Source organism: Nanorana parkeri, unplaced genomic scaffold (assembly GCF_000935625.1).
Source record: "Nanorana parkeri isolate BGI_ZX_2015 unplaced genomic scaffold, ASM93562v1 scaffold246, whole genome shotgun sequence".
NCBI classification, from domain to species: Eukaryota; Metazoa; Chordata; class Amphibia; order Anura; family Dicroglossidae; genus Nanorana; species Nanorana parkeri.
In genome coordinates, this window is record NW_017306514.1 from 990,642 (window position 1) to 1,005,507 (window position 14,866).

Sequence of the window (14,866 nt, forward strand, 5' to 3'; positions counted from 1 at the left end):
TGGCTCCACCCAGCTGTCGGTAGCAGGCTGTTGGCCGGCCAGCTTTGGCTTTCACCTTGGCTCTGTCGAGCCGAGGCATATGCCTTCGGCTCGACTGAGCCACTCGGCCAACTTCGGGAGCTGTAGGGGCTATAGTAAATAGCCCATACAGCAGCCCTTCGGTTCTACTGAACCGAAGGGGTCCTGGGGCAAAAGCTAGCCAAAGGATCAGCCGAAGCTACGGCTAGATCCTTCGGCAGCTTTGTGAATAGACCCCTAAGTATTTTAAAATCACAGCATTTTACACCTGACATGTCTATGCTATTATTAATCATCATACATAGAGGGATGTGTAGGTAGAATTTGATTTTTGATTGTAAAGGTCCACTTTAAGAACAACCTAATTATTACTATAGATGATGCTAGATTGACAGAAAACAATCAAGCATACTGGCTGTAAAATGAGTGTGCTGCACAGGGTTTAGCTGACAAAGTAATAAATTTCCAATTATCTAATTTGCCATTCTATTTAATATAGCATGGTTCTTGATGGCAAATCCCACAACATACGCATTTCAAGCAAATCAAGTAGATATCTTTAGATTTAGTTTAATCATTGTCTTGAGATACAGTAAAGGTTTTCCCAGTGTTTGTACAAGTTGGGATCTGGAATTTAACTGAAAAAAAAAGAGGAGAATGCTTGGTTAAAATCATTAACTGTACTATCAAGAGAGGGAGGAAAGGTTTGTTATCATTACCACTAAACGTTTGTTTATTCCTTGAACGGAAGGCATTTTTAAAAGACAGAGGATATTTACAAAATGTAACATTATGCTTATAAACTATTACAGAATACTCTTATCTCTTTTAAAGATGGTTTGTGTTTTTCACATTTACTCATTTATAAGGCATTTTAATGAGTTAAAAGTGAAAGTCCCCAAAATGCAATGCTTCACTTCCTGTCTTAGAATGACGACGGTCACTCATTATACTGTATCTTTGGAGGAGAGTCGTTGTCACCCTAAGATGGGACTACAGAACACCTCCCTAACTCTTCTTCTTCATAAAATAGGGGGAACTTGTTTTGAGGTCCACAGAGATAGCTAGGAAGAATTATAACTGATAGGAGTCAGCAGAGGCAGAGAACACAAAAAGTGGTGGATCCTGCCAGTGATCCTCTTTCTGCCTTAGGACTTGTTCACTCCATCTCCAGACTTAAACTAGATGCGTTTCTGCAAACGTGCGCATGTGCGTTTTTGATACATTCTGGTGCATTTTTTGTTTGCTCTGAATTGGTTTTGCTTGGGTTTAAAGTGAGTTCCAGTGTGTTTGCAGGTGTTTACATGCAATGTTGTGCGTTCGAGAGCAAAAAACAAAATGCAGCATGCTGTACTTTTTTTTTAAAAGCTCTGGAACTGAACACGATGGTGGGAACTAGCCTCATGTAAAACTATTACTCTGTATGCTATTTGGTGCAGGTAAAAAACGTTCTGGTCTGGAGATGGACTGGAGATGGTGTAAACAGGCCTTTAGGGTGATAACGCTTAATCACTATACTGTATCTATGGAGAAGCATTGGTGTCACCATATGATAGGACTAGGGATGCACCGACATCCCTAGGGCCGAAAATTGCACTTTTGGCATTATGCCGAAAGTGCCATTTTCCTGCCGATACATCGGCGCATCCCTGCTTTCTCTCCTCCCCGCTGCGCGCTGCTCTGTGTCCCAGCGGGGAGGAGAGAAAGTGTCACAGGTGGCCGAGCACTGCGGGAGGAGAGCGCTGTGAGCGGCCGGCGTCTCTCCTCCCACACCACTCAGCCTCCTATCACAGTCGGGCAGAGCAGTGTGTGGGCGGAGACAGCCCGCGCTGTCACAGGAGGCTGAGTTCTCCTCCCAATACCGCTTGATCAGCCTCCTGTGACAGCTGTCAGGTTGGAGAGCGGGTACACGTAGTCGGTGATCAGTGATCGCTTAGTGTTTGTACATAATTGAGGACATGGTATGTTTACTATATCCTCAATTATGAATGAATGGGAAGTGATCTACATACTCCGTCCTCATGTTATGAATGATAAGGAACACTCATAGAGGATTCCTGTTCATTGATAACGGGACACAGAAAAAGAGACTGAGGACTTTGTGTTTTAAATCTCTTTTTCTATTTTAAAAGGGATGTATCAGGGGTCTGTTTAGACCCCTAATATTTCCCCGAAGCCCCTAAAAGTAATGTCAGAATTAAAATATTTTTTTAAATGAATGAATAAATAAAAAAATATTTAAATAAAAAACATTTTCGGTTTCGGCCTGACAATTTTTTTTAATTTCGGTTTCGTTTTTAAAATTTCCATTTCGGTGCACCTCTAGATAGGACCACAGATACCTCCCCCTCTCTTCTACTCAATAACATAAAGGAGGAGAATTGGTAGTTCTTAGAGAATAATAAGCACAGGTAGAGAGCACAGAAAGTTATCAGCTCACAATATTTCTGTCAGGACCAACAAGTTTTTGTGGACTTATTGAACAATTTTGACAGAACACTAAATATAATATATTTACTAGACCAAAAGGGACCAAGTAAGAGAAGAGATGGTTAGGGTTTACATACACTATAAGAAGTGGTTTACCCTCTAAAGGTGGCCATACACTCTACAACCATCGCAAGACCTTAGTCTTGCGATGGTTGTACAGGGATTAAAAAGACGTACGATCTGCCTATCTTGGACAGGCAGATCGCACTCTCGATCATCGCAAGCCCGCCCTCCTGAGGGGCGGGCTTCCGATGACCGCAATGCTGAACGGGCAGTGTGCGCGTGCGCACACCGGCCCGTTCGGCATTTGTCTTCCGAGCACCGTTCTAACCAGCCGAAAATCGTACGATTCCCGACTGGTTTTCGAACATGCTGGTTCGACGGAAGACGTGCGACCGTACAGTAGAAACGGTCGCACGTCTCCGTTCACACTGCTCGATTCTCGTACGATCGCGGGATTTCCCGCGATTCTCGTACGAGAATCGAGTAGTGTATGGGCACCTTTAGTGACAAAGATAATGAATCGCCAGTGTAGCCCTAGCCTAAAGCATATAAGCAGAGACAGCAAACTAATAGCCCCAAACCATTAGTCTAAGTCCAGCTTGACCTGTTTGTGTGTGCATAGAACAATGGCTCAAAGGTGTCCACATTATAATGACTGTGCGTTGAAGAATGATTTGAACAGCTATGATACTTTCTGAGAAAGCTAGTTATCTGGTTGCATCTGATCTCAATACTTTTTGACCTAGTACATATATGCAGTATGTAAAGTGAGAGGAAAGGCAGAGCTCCTGACCTTGTTCCAGGTCAATGACCTAGAAAGTATCAAAGTCTGTTGATCAGCATGGCCCCCTATTTATATTTTCAGTACAAGTGTCCTTTAATGTGTGGTTTACTCTTTACTCCATTTCACATATAAAAAGGTATAGCTTACAGTCTAAGCCAGCAGCATAAGTCAAACCTCTGACAATGACAACTATTTATGGCTCCTTAGACAACTCTCCACTATGTAACCTTTATCCCCAGATACTAAAGAACAATACACTTTGCGGGGAAAGCTGGGTGGGGGGTGGCATGCCACTCAAAATGAGAATGATTAATGTTTTAATATTATACTGTTGTGCTTATGACTTTTACATTTGCATTGCATTCAAGTTACAAAAGGGATCCCTGCAAACAATTGTACAAAAAGTCCTTTATTGTAGGTAGAAAAATATGGCACCTACTAACATCTTACAAGCTAAACCCCTTTAAAGTATCTACCTTCTATTTGTTCAAGAATGCTGAACATAACATGTATCAGAAAACACAGATAACATACAACATCTGCACTGCAAAACCTTGGCATACACCATTCATTTTTTAATTTAGTTGTTCTAACACATCCAAAAAGCATTCTCCTCTTAAGATCCTAAGATGTAGCCTACATTGGTGATAAACAGATTGTGGCATACCATAAAATTAAAGTCAAACCAACACTTTGTATTTTGTTCTGGACAGAACAGGAAAGGGTTAAAGTCGATGCCGGGTTTTTGTTGCTTTCTGTGTCTTTATTGGGGAGATTTCCCTCAGTTCCTGTCAGGGTAGGAAATAATGGGTCATCCATTGAACATGAATGCAGACAAAAACAAAACATTATGGTACAGTGGGGATGGTGTTTTGATAGCTAATTTTGTCTTTCTGATCCAGAGACAGACACTCCCCCTTTTCTTGTATAAGACAAGAGATGGAGTCACAGACAAACAGGAAACGAATAAACCTGAACCTACGACCTAAAGAAAAAACACCTATGAAATATTACCATTTGCCCCACTCTACCAACAAACAAAAATACATTTTGACTGGAGTTAGGCTTTAATAAAGCCCAAAATGGGCAAACCCACTGTGCAAGATCATTTGGATCAAAAGCCATTTACTAACGTATTTAACAACATTCTCTTCTTCAGAATCCTGTGCAAGTAAAGCTCATGTTCTCTCTTAAATTCTCTTGCACATGATTGTATTTTCAAGGAGAACACTGATTCACTTGAATTACTAACATTCCCTTAGCAAAGTGAATAAATACTTTCTCAACACCACTACCTCAAACTCAATCTGTCAAAAACTGAGCTTATAATTTTTCCTCCTCTCCGTGTTCTCTCCCCCAACTTCCCATTCACTATCAACAACACTATGATCAACCTTCCCATCAAGCCAGGGTGCTAGGTGTAATCCTGGACTCTGAGCTCTCCTTTCAGCCCCACATCCAATCACTATACAAATCTTGCCGACTGAACCTCTGTAACATTTCCAAAATACGCCCCTTTTTAACAAACGAAACCACAAGGCTTCTAATTCACTCCCTTGTAATCTCTCGTCTCGACTACTGTAACTCCCTGCTTGTTGGCCTACCACTACACAGGCTATCCCCCCTTCAGTCTATCATGAATGCTGCTGCCAGACTCATCCACCTTACCAGCCGTTCAGTGTCTGCCGCCCCTCTCTGCCAAGCTCTCCACTGGCTCCCACTTGCCCAATTAATAAAATTCAAAATACTAACAACAAGCAATCTACAACTCCGCCCCAAACTACATAACTGACCTCATCTCAAAATATCACCCAAACCGTCCTCTCCGCTCCTCTCAAGACCTCCTGCTCTCTAGCTCTCTCATTACCTCCACCCATGATCGCCTCCAGAACTTCTCCAGACTGTCCCCCATCCTCTGGAACTCATTACCCCATTCTGTCCGCCTATCTCCTACGCTGCCCACCTTTAGGCGATCCTTAAAAACCCATCTCTTCAGGGAAGCCTACCTCATCTCAACATAACTGGCTTTTACTTCCTCCAATAACTCAATCCAAACAATTATTACCTTTTGTATCACTTGCCCCTTCTACTAGATTGTAAGCTCTCACGAGCAGGGCCTTCCCAACCCTATTGTTCTGAAACTGAATTGTACAGTAAATTGTATTGTAACTGTACTATTTTGTAAAGCGCTGAGCAAATTGTTGGCGCTATATAAATCCTGTATAATAATAATAAAGTGAACTTTCATGTAACTGAGTGTACAGCCTCCACTGCTTTACTGAAACCGCCTCAATGTGTGATTTAATCATCATTCTTTTATGCTGCCACAGTATACTTAAAATAGAACTAAAATCTCACAAAGGAACACTCAGTTTTGTAGAGCACTGTAAACAAGATGATTTATTTTTCTTGTTACAAAATTCAGTTTTGCTCTCACTTTGTTCATGTTTTCTCTCCCTGGGGTATGCACATCCTGTGGACTCTTTTATGAATGCTCCAGTAGAGGCTGAACATCATAGTTTTACTGCAATAACTATAGCAGAATGTGCCAGAACTATGTTTTAAGGCAAATGGTTCTCAACCAGTGTAACCTCAGGACCTACTTTTGTCCTTGGTCATTAAGTCACGACCCGAAAATAATGTAATTTCCGAAACATTATCATTTATTCCACAAAACAACCTGTGCAGTATTCCACAATGCTTATATTCATATTTTAGAGAGCTTCATGGAATGGGTTTCCATGGCCGAGCAGCTGCATCCAAGCCTTACATCACCAAGTGCAATGCAAAGAGTCGGATGCAGTGGTGTAAAGCACGCCACCACTGGACTCTAGAGAAGTGGAAACGTGTTCTCTGGAGTGATGAATCATGCTTCTCTATTTGGCAATCTGATGGACAAGTCTGGGTTTGGCGGTTGCCAGGAGAACGGTACTTGTCTGACTGCATTGTGCCAAGTGTGAAGTTTGGTGGAGAGGGGATTATGGTGTGGGGTTGTTTTTCAGGGGTTGGGCTTGGCCCCTTAGTTCCAGTGAAGGGAACTCTTAAGGCATCAGCATACCAAGACATTTTGGACAATTTAATGCTCCCAACTTTGTGGGAACAGTTTGGGGATGGCCCCTTCCTGTTTCAACATGACTGTACACCAGTGCACAAAGCAAGGTCCATAAATACATGGATGAGTGAGTTTGGGGTGGAGGAACTTGACTGGCCTGCACAAAGTCCTGACCTCAACCTGATAGAACACCTTTGGGATGAATTAGATCGGAGACTGCGAGCCAGGCCTTCTCATCCAACATCAGTACCTGACCTCACAAATGTGCTTCTGGAAGAATTGTCAAACATTCCCATAGACACACTTCTAAACCTTGTGGATGCCTTCCCAGTAGAGTTGAAGCTGTTATAGCGGCAAAGTGGATGCAGTGTTGGTGGTGTGAGTGCACAGTTTGGGCGGTGTGGTGAAGAGAGTGTGGAGAGAGTGTTGGTGTACAGAGTGCATTGGTGCTGTTGGTGCAGAGAGTGTGTGAGCACTGTGGGCAAAGAGAGTTTGTGGGGATTGTGGGTGCATAGTGTGGGTGTTGAGTGTGGGTGCACAGTGTGGGTAGGTGCTGTGGGTGCACAGTGTGTGTGTGTGTGTGTGTGTGTGTGTGTGTGCGCTGTGGGTGCAGAGAGTGTGGGCACACAGAGTGTGTGGGCACTGTTGGTGCAGAGAGTGGATAGGCTCTGTGGGCGCACAGAGTGTGTGTGGGCACTGTAGGTGCACACTGTGTTTGAGCGCTGTGGTTGAAGAGCTTGTTTGGACTTCTACTCCAGCACTACTCTAAATAATTGAACTACCTCCACATTCATATGCAAATCTCATTTTGGCTCATTATTATGCAAAGCCCACAATTTCCATGTGAATAAGCCGTGGGCAGTGCTAATGGCTCCTACAGCTGGGCAGATGTCAGGAGAATAGAGCCTGCTGCTTGAACAACAGAAATAAGAATTCTGGCAGTCCTTGCCAGCAGTGGAGTACAAGGTATAGCCATCTCCTCCTCATGCCCAGCAGCCTCGGGGGAAAGAGAAAAAAAAGAATTCAATTATTTTAAAATAATACTTACCACTCCAGGCTGTGCTCTGCTCCGTCGCTCCTTGCACCTTGCGTGCAGCCAACCACTAGTTGAGAACCAGGGTTGTAAGGTTATCCGTTTGCATATAGCTCTGTGAAAATAGCGAGACAAAATCACAATTTCACCTAAGGCTGGTATGCCTACTGTTACTTGGATGCCGACAGAGCTATATTTGCAGAACTAAAATGCTCCCCAGCAACCCCAGAGAGAATGAGTTCACATACCATGACAAATAGTTTCAGGCTGCTGAGTAGTTTAGGTTAGGCATAGTATGCTGAAGTGGCCAGCACCAGTGAGTATCAGGACACTAAGCCTCAGGGGTCAGTACCAGCAACATGTTTATGCAGAGTCCCTATCCAAGAGTTTAGGGTAGACTGCAGTCAAAGAGGTAGTCTGTATCCATACAAGAGGTCAGGGCAGGCTGCGGTCAGAAAGCTAGTGGGCAGCACAGTGATGTAGTGATTAACACTTCTGCCTTGCAACAGATTCCAATCCCGGACAGATCACTATCTGCAAGGAGTTTGCATGTTCTCCCTGTGCTTGCATGGGTTTCCTCCATGTACTCTGATTTCCTCCCGTATTCCAAAGTGATGCTGGAAGGTTAATTGGCTCCTGTCTAAATTGGCCCTGTATGTATGCATGTGAGATAGGGACCTTAGATTGTAAGCTACTTGAGGGCATGTACTGATGTGAATGTGCACTATGTAAAGTGCTGCGTAAATTGTCGGCTTTATATTAATACCTGGGGAAGTGGTAGACTGGGGAAAATCAGAATGTCATCTCCATGCCCAGATAATCATGACAAATATTGTTAAAGAATTCCTGGAAGACAGGAGGAGCATTTCGTAAACCAAAGGGCATCACCAAGTACTCGCACCAGAGGCCGCATCCAAGGTTCAAGGTAAACTGCAATTAAAGTGTATCCGTTTTCTAGTCCAGGAGTAAGGGCAGCTCAGGGAAGCCTTCGGTCAGAGAGGTGGTCCATATCCGGTCAAGAGGTCAGGGCAGGCTGCAGTCAGAGCAGCAGTCTGTGTCCTGGTAAGAGGTCAGGGCAGGTGGATATCAAAAGAGAAATCTGAATCCAGGCAAGAGGTCAGGGCAGGCTTTGTTCAGAGAAGTAGACGGTTATCTAAGCAAGGTTTCAAAATGGGAGTTAACAGGGTCAAGGCAAGCCTATGTATGCAGCTAGGTAACTGAATGCTTTCATAATCCAAGAGCTCTGGACTTGTGATGCTCAAGAAGAGCATCAGAGTGTCACACCAATAAGAGGGGTTAGCTGAGGAATAGGCAGCACAAAGCTGCTGCCTAACTACAAGGACACCTCCTGCCACCAGCCAGCAAAAGTGGAGGGGCGTTGGTGTGAGTGTAGGGTCCATTGCTTGGCAAATACCGATGCCCAGGCTGGGGAAGGAAATCCGGCTCAGTGGCAGATGTGGAGAAAGGGGCAGGAGTGGCTGCAGTAGGAACGTGTCTCGCAATCCTGGAAAATGTGTAGCCATACTTGACAACGCTGTACCTAAATTAAATAGTGCCTTCACCCTAGGTAAAGATAATGTCTATGGGTACTGCCTGTGGTATGACATATTAAAAAGAAAGGGATGACATTTTTTGACATTACAGGAACATCTACAGCAACATACCGTGTTTCCCCGAAAGTAAGACCTACCCCCGAAAATAAGACCTAGCACTATCTTCAGGGATTTCTGTAATATAAGACCTACCCCGAAAATAAGACCTAGCACTATCTTCAGGGATTTCTGTAATATAAGACCTACCCCGAAAATAAGACCTAGCACTATCTTCAGGGATTTCTGTAATATAAGACCTACCCCGAAAATAAGACCTAGCACTATCTTCAGGGATTTCTGTAATATAAGACCTACCCCGAAAATAAGACCTAGCACTATCTTCAGGGATTTCTGTAATATAAGACCTACCCCGAAAATAAGACCTAGCACTATCTTCAGGGATTTCTGTAATATAAGACCTACCCCGAAAATAAGACCTAGTGTCTTTTTTCGTAGAAAAAAAAATATAAGACAGTGTCTTATTTTCGGGGAAACACGGTATTTGGTTTAAGTATTTAGGTTTATAAAACACAGTCAAAATGTTTTTGTTTTGGATTGAGTAGGTAAATGATTTTTTGGCTGTCTGTGGCTGAGCTGAGAGATATTCCTGTTCTTTCCTGTCCAAATGATAATGTTGTCACTGGCGCAGGAAAAAGGCTATAATTTCCTTAGAGGACATACTAAGTAGAAATGTTTTGATTGGTGTTACACTTTAATAATGGGCAAATTGTGCTCTCTGTGTGCTGTTGGGGAGATATTACCTTCACTTCCTGTCCCAGAGTTGCAACAGGAAGTACAGAAAATCTATGGAAAGTGAGGGTATATACAGTTGTTCTCAGGACAGGCATACTTATAAGGAGATCAAACCCCCAACCTGTTTCAGTGACACTGGTCACCAGAGCAAATAAAGAGAGGGAATCTCCCCAACATCTCGATCTAGTTTAAGAAAACTAAATAGAGATGGTTATTATACATAATTAATGTTTCTATTATTTTTAAACATATGATCATTGAATCCATTGTCAGAAGAAAATGAGTTGGACTAAATATCACTGGTATATTCAACAAGTAAAAACAAAGCACCGGGATCAGCCATATGGCCTTATTTGGGTAAACGGTGGATCTTAAATCACTTGCCAGCTCTCCTGTACAGCAGTTCTTGCAATAACTGACAATACAAACTGTAGTTTTTACACATCTGCTAAACAAAGCAGTTTTAGGAGTTATGACCAATATCCTCCCGCTGATAATATTTACATTTCTGAATTAATGATCCATGCAGGCCTGAACGGGCAGACCCTCTGTTTCTGATTATGTAAGGGGAAAAAAAACCCTTAAAGTTGTAACCTAGACTAACCTAAAAAAAAAGTGATTATTTTTTTTACGTTTCACACGGCATCAAGTTTCTCTATTCCTAAAGCAGTTCAGATCTTTGTAAGCAGGACGGAGATCTCTGGGTAGTTACTATGCCTCAGACAAACAAGATGGCGGACTAAAGCATGTTCTCCTAAAAAATGGATCTTGAATATGTGCAGGCATTCACTATAATTGATAACCATCTGCAATGAGTTTGAATGTTCTCCCTGTGTTTGTGTGGGTTTCCCCCGGGTACTCCGGTTTCCTCCCACACTCCAAAGACATGCCAGTAGGTTAATTGTCTCCTCTCTAAATTGGCCCTTGTATGTATGTATGCATGCATATGGGATAGGGACTTTAGATTGTAAGCTCCTTGATGGCAGGGACTGATGTGAATGTGCAACTATGTAAAGCACTGCGTAAACTGCTATATAATACCAGTAGTAAATAAAGAAAATTACAAAATAACTGGAATTTCATTACAATAATCAAACCAAATGGCCTACCAAACCTCTGGGTTCAGGAGTCCACAGCATGCATGGGACACAGAGCAGCGCCCAGCGGGGAGGAGAGAAACTAAGGATGCAGCATAATTTCGGCCAAAAGTGCAATTTTCTGCCGATATGTTTTGGTGGCCGAAATTTCCGTGCATCCTTAGTGTTAACCTTGTATTGGGAAAATAAGAGCAACTGACCTGGAGAATCTTCTGCTCCAAAGACCAACCCTTCCTGCACTCTAATACAGTGCCGAGGTCCCCATGCTGGAGTCTAGTGATTTAGTCTTTTTATGTGTTATATATTTAGCTCAGATTTATTTTTCACTGTCAGCACCATGGGTCTTACTATGCAGATGCTTTTTCATTTCCCGACAGGAGAAAAACTTAGAAACATGCAAAGAAGTGACCTGTGCCATATATACATGTCCTGCAAACCATCTTCTTTGTTAAAAAGAAAAGAGATTTATAGACAATTAGTCATATATGTTTAAACAAAGAAGAGTGTTAACAAATCATCTTTCAGTTTAGGAAGGTAACTGAATCACTGACTGTGCGGCATATTTAAATAAACTGTCAAAGGAATCAGGCAGAGCAGTGAATCTGTTTTATGGAAGCATGCAGCATGGAAAGTCAAAAAGAAGGAATCTAATGTCAACTAAGTAGAAAGCAACTGCCGGAAATGGCTCTTTATTTTGTCTGTATATGGCGTATACTATATTTACGTCCACAGCACAACTAGTCACGTACACGCTGTTTATATTGTATATTTAAAAACCACATACAGATGTTCCTCACTTACCGACTTACCTGTTTTGCGACCACTCGCACTTACGACGGAGCGCCGATCGACCTCCGACCTTGCGCGTCAGCGTCAGTGCGCCGTGTCGCCGGCGGAAGTGGTGTCCTCCGATCTTCATTGCGGGTCCTGGTAAGTATTTTCATTGCCCGATGTACAGTACACTGTTCGTTACTGTACATCGGCAACGCTATACAGTACTGTACTAATGCAGTACAGTACTGTATAGAGTTCCTCACTTAACGACCAATCCGTTTAACGACCTGGTCGTAGGAACGGAACTCGGTCGTTAAGTGAGGAATACATGTACATGTCTTTTTTGTATTATCATACAAGAAACATTCATTACAGTACTGATGTTTTAATCTATTACACAATAATAGTGTGGAGTGGGAGATGATCAATGCACTTCTAACCCAGATAGGATACCCAGCTCAAGATATCTACATTTATGTAATTTGACCTTATAATCTTTCCATTTCTATTAATATGATTTGTTAAGATATTCTGTCTCTTTTTGTAAGGACAGTTGAAACAGTAGGGTTGATTAACAAAAAGAAATAGAGATGGCTCATTGGCAAAATATATGTTCTCTTTGCTAGGTGAATGTTAGTAAATATGTTGAAGCTGTGTTCACTTTAAATGCCCAGTATTATTTAAGAGAAACTAAAGTAAATGGGATTGGAGGATTGTAGTGAACACAACTTTACCTTATTTACCGAGCTCAGTGAATATTCACTTTGCTGAGTGAACAGCTTTTAAGACGAACTCCTGGCAAATAAAAAGCTTACCCATGCAGTGGGACTTTCCCCGCACTGCTAGAGTTAAAGTGTATTTCCATTTTCACAGCCAAACTGGGATAATAATGTTATATTTGTTACATTTTCCATGTTACATGTTCAGATTGCATAAACTAAAAAAAGAAAAAGAAAAAAGAAAAGGTTTTTGCAGTTTAAATTGCTATTACTTGGGTTCTTGCCTTCTTAAGGGTTAACATTTCTACTTGCTTTTTCATCTTTTGTAATGTTAGGAGGGGTTGTAAGGGGTGAGGGGTTGAAGGATTACAACCCTGGCTTCTCCATTTAAATGTTATTAAGTTAATGAGAGAAACACAATCCTCAAATGTAAGTCTTTCTACAGGACAGATCACTGTAAAGGTGCTCAGCAAAACCTGGATTCAGCCATGTTGCCTGCTGCAACAAACATCTAAAAAGTAAGGAATATATTTTTGTACAGTAATTATTTTTCGTTATGCTGTGTGAATGTGAACACACAACAAACATACAGAGGGGTTTTCTCAAATTTGACTGCAAAAGTGGAAATAGACTTTAAGTGCTTATTTTGGTCCAGGGGCTGGTATAATGCAGATTTACTTACCTGATCCCAACTTCCTCCGGTCTGCTAGACCCCTTTGATCTGCATCAGACGTGAGAACACGAAGGGACATTCCATAAGAGTGGAGTGGAGACAGGTAGGGGAGAGTGGAGGGGGGGAGAGGTGAGTGCTGACCACTGTGGGAGCTGGGATCAGGTAAGTAAATCTGCTTTATTTGAGTTCCCTAGACAAAACAAGCACTTAACCCTGGTAGCACCAGTGCAAAGGTCAGTTTATTTGCCCAGAGTTCTTCTTGAATTCCTTTAGTAAACCAGCCCCTCTATCTCATTATCACAAGAGAAAATCAGTGATTGTCAGCTCTTTTTGAAAACTCTAGTTGCCCGTCTGTAATGCTCAGAAAGCTTTAGCCCTCGTTCACACCTGGCCGTTTTGTAGCGCGTCCTACGCTCGACGAACGCTCTACAAAACGGTCCAAAATATAAATAGCATTACAGTCAATGGTCTTGTTCCCACCTGTCCGTATTTCCGCCCGTCCCTACCGCGCTACAAAACGGCCCACGCCTGAAAAGGTCCAGGAGCTTCTTTGCGGCGTATTGGGCCGTTTTGTAGAACGTTCGCGCCCATAGACTTCGACGGGAACGGGCGAAATGTGTGTTTGAGCGTTTTTGGTCACAGAAATCGCGCATAGAACGCGCGTTCCGCACATGGCTACGGACCACTCCCACCTTGCAGAGAGCTGTTGCAGAAGACAAGATGAAGGAATCAAGCACATTTGGCAGGCTCGATTCTGAGGCCTTCATACGGCTGGTGCAGGGAAGGTCATGTCTATATGACATGTGTCATTCAAATTATAAAAACAGGCGCATCAGGCAACGTGCATGGCTGGACATCGCACAAGCTACGTGGCCAGATTGGAAAACCTTCCCAAAGCAAGCAAAGGAATCAAAAGGTACATTAGCAATGTTTTTATGTGTTGAATATTTACTTGCATAATGCATGCACTGTTGTTATGCGTCATGCGTGCATTGTTTGCATAGACTTGTGTTCATCATTTCCGTGTAGGGCTCCAATGCAGTGTGGGAAGTTGCAGGATGTGGCAAACGATCCTGCAATTTCCAGCCACTCCTCTTTGGTGGGTTCCTTCATCACCACACCATGGAGGAACTCCCAAATCGCAATGCACGTTTCTTTTATGATCTTGCTTGCAGTCGATTTGCCGATCATGAATGAAAATGAATCGTGGCCAATGACTGGCCAGTCGCTAAATACCTAAGAAATGAAAGATAAAAGCAAGAATTTAATTAGTTCATGTTTACATTTTGTTTCCACAGTTGATATTCTTTAAAAAAAATGGAAGAGCATGAAAGACGCCTTTACACACCACAGCAGAAAGGAGCGTGAATATCGTAGTGGCGCGGCTGCCAGTGCCCCATACCGCTACATTCATGCGGAGCAGCTGTCATTCCTCATTCCATGCACTGAAATGCGGAGGCAAGTCACGTCCATTGCAATTACTATGTCATTAATGTAGTCTTATGTAACATGCAAAGAATAATATATAGCACATACTTATGTATTGTTTATTACTCTTGACAGCTGGGAGCCTACTGAGAGGCATGAAGAGGACGAGCTGGAATCGGCAACATCGCCAACCGAGCCTTCCTTCTCCCCAGGACCACTGAGCCCACCACCACCAACAGCACCGCCGACACCAAGCACCTCTGCCCCAAGATCCAGGGGCACGCTACGCAGGCGTAGCGTGCTCAGACCCCGACGCCCGAGGTTTCAAAGGGAGGAGAACAGGCTGGTCGAGGTCCTGGACTCCATGTCTAATCCTCTCCCCAGGCTATCAAGCGCAGCTCATTTCCTGCTCAGCTTGGAGGAGAAACTGAACATGGTGCCTTTACATAG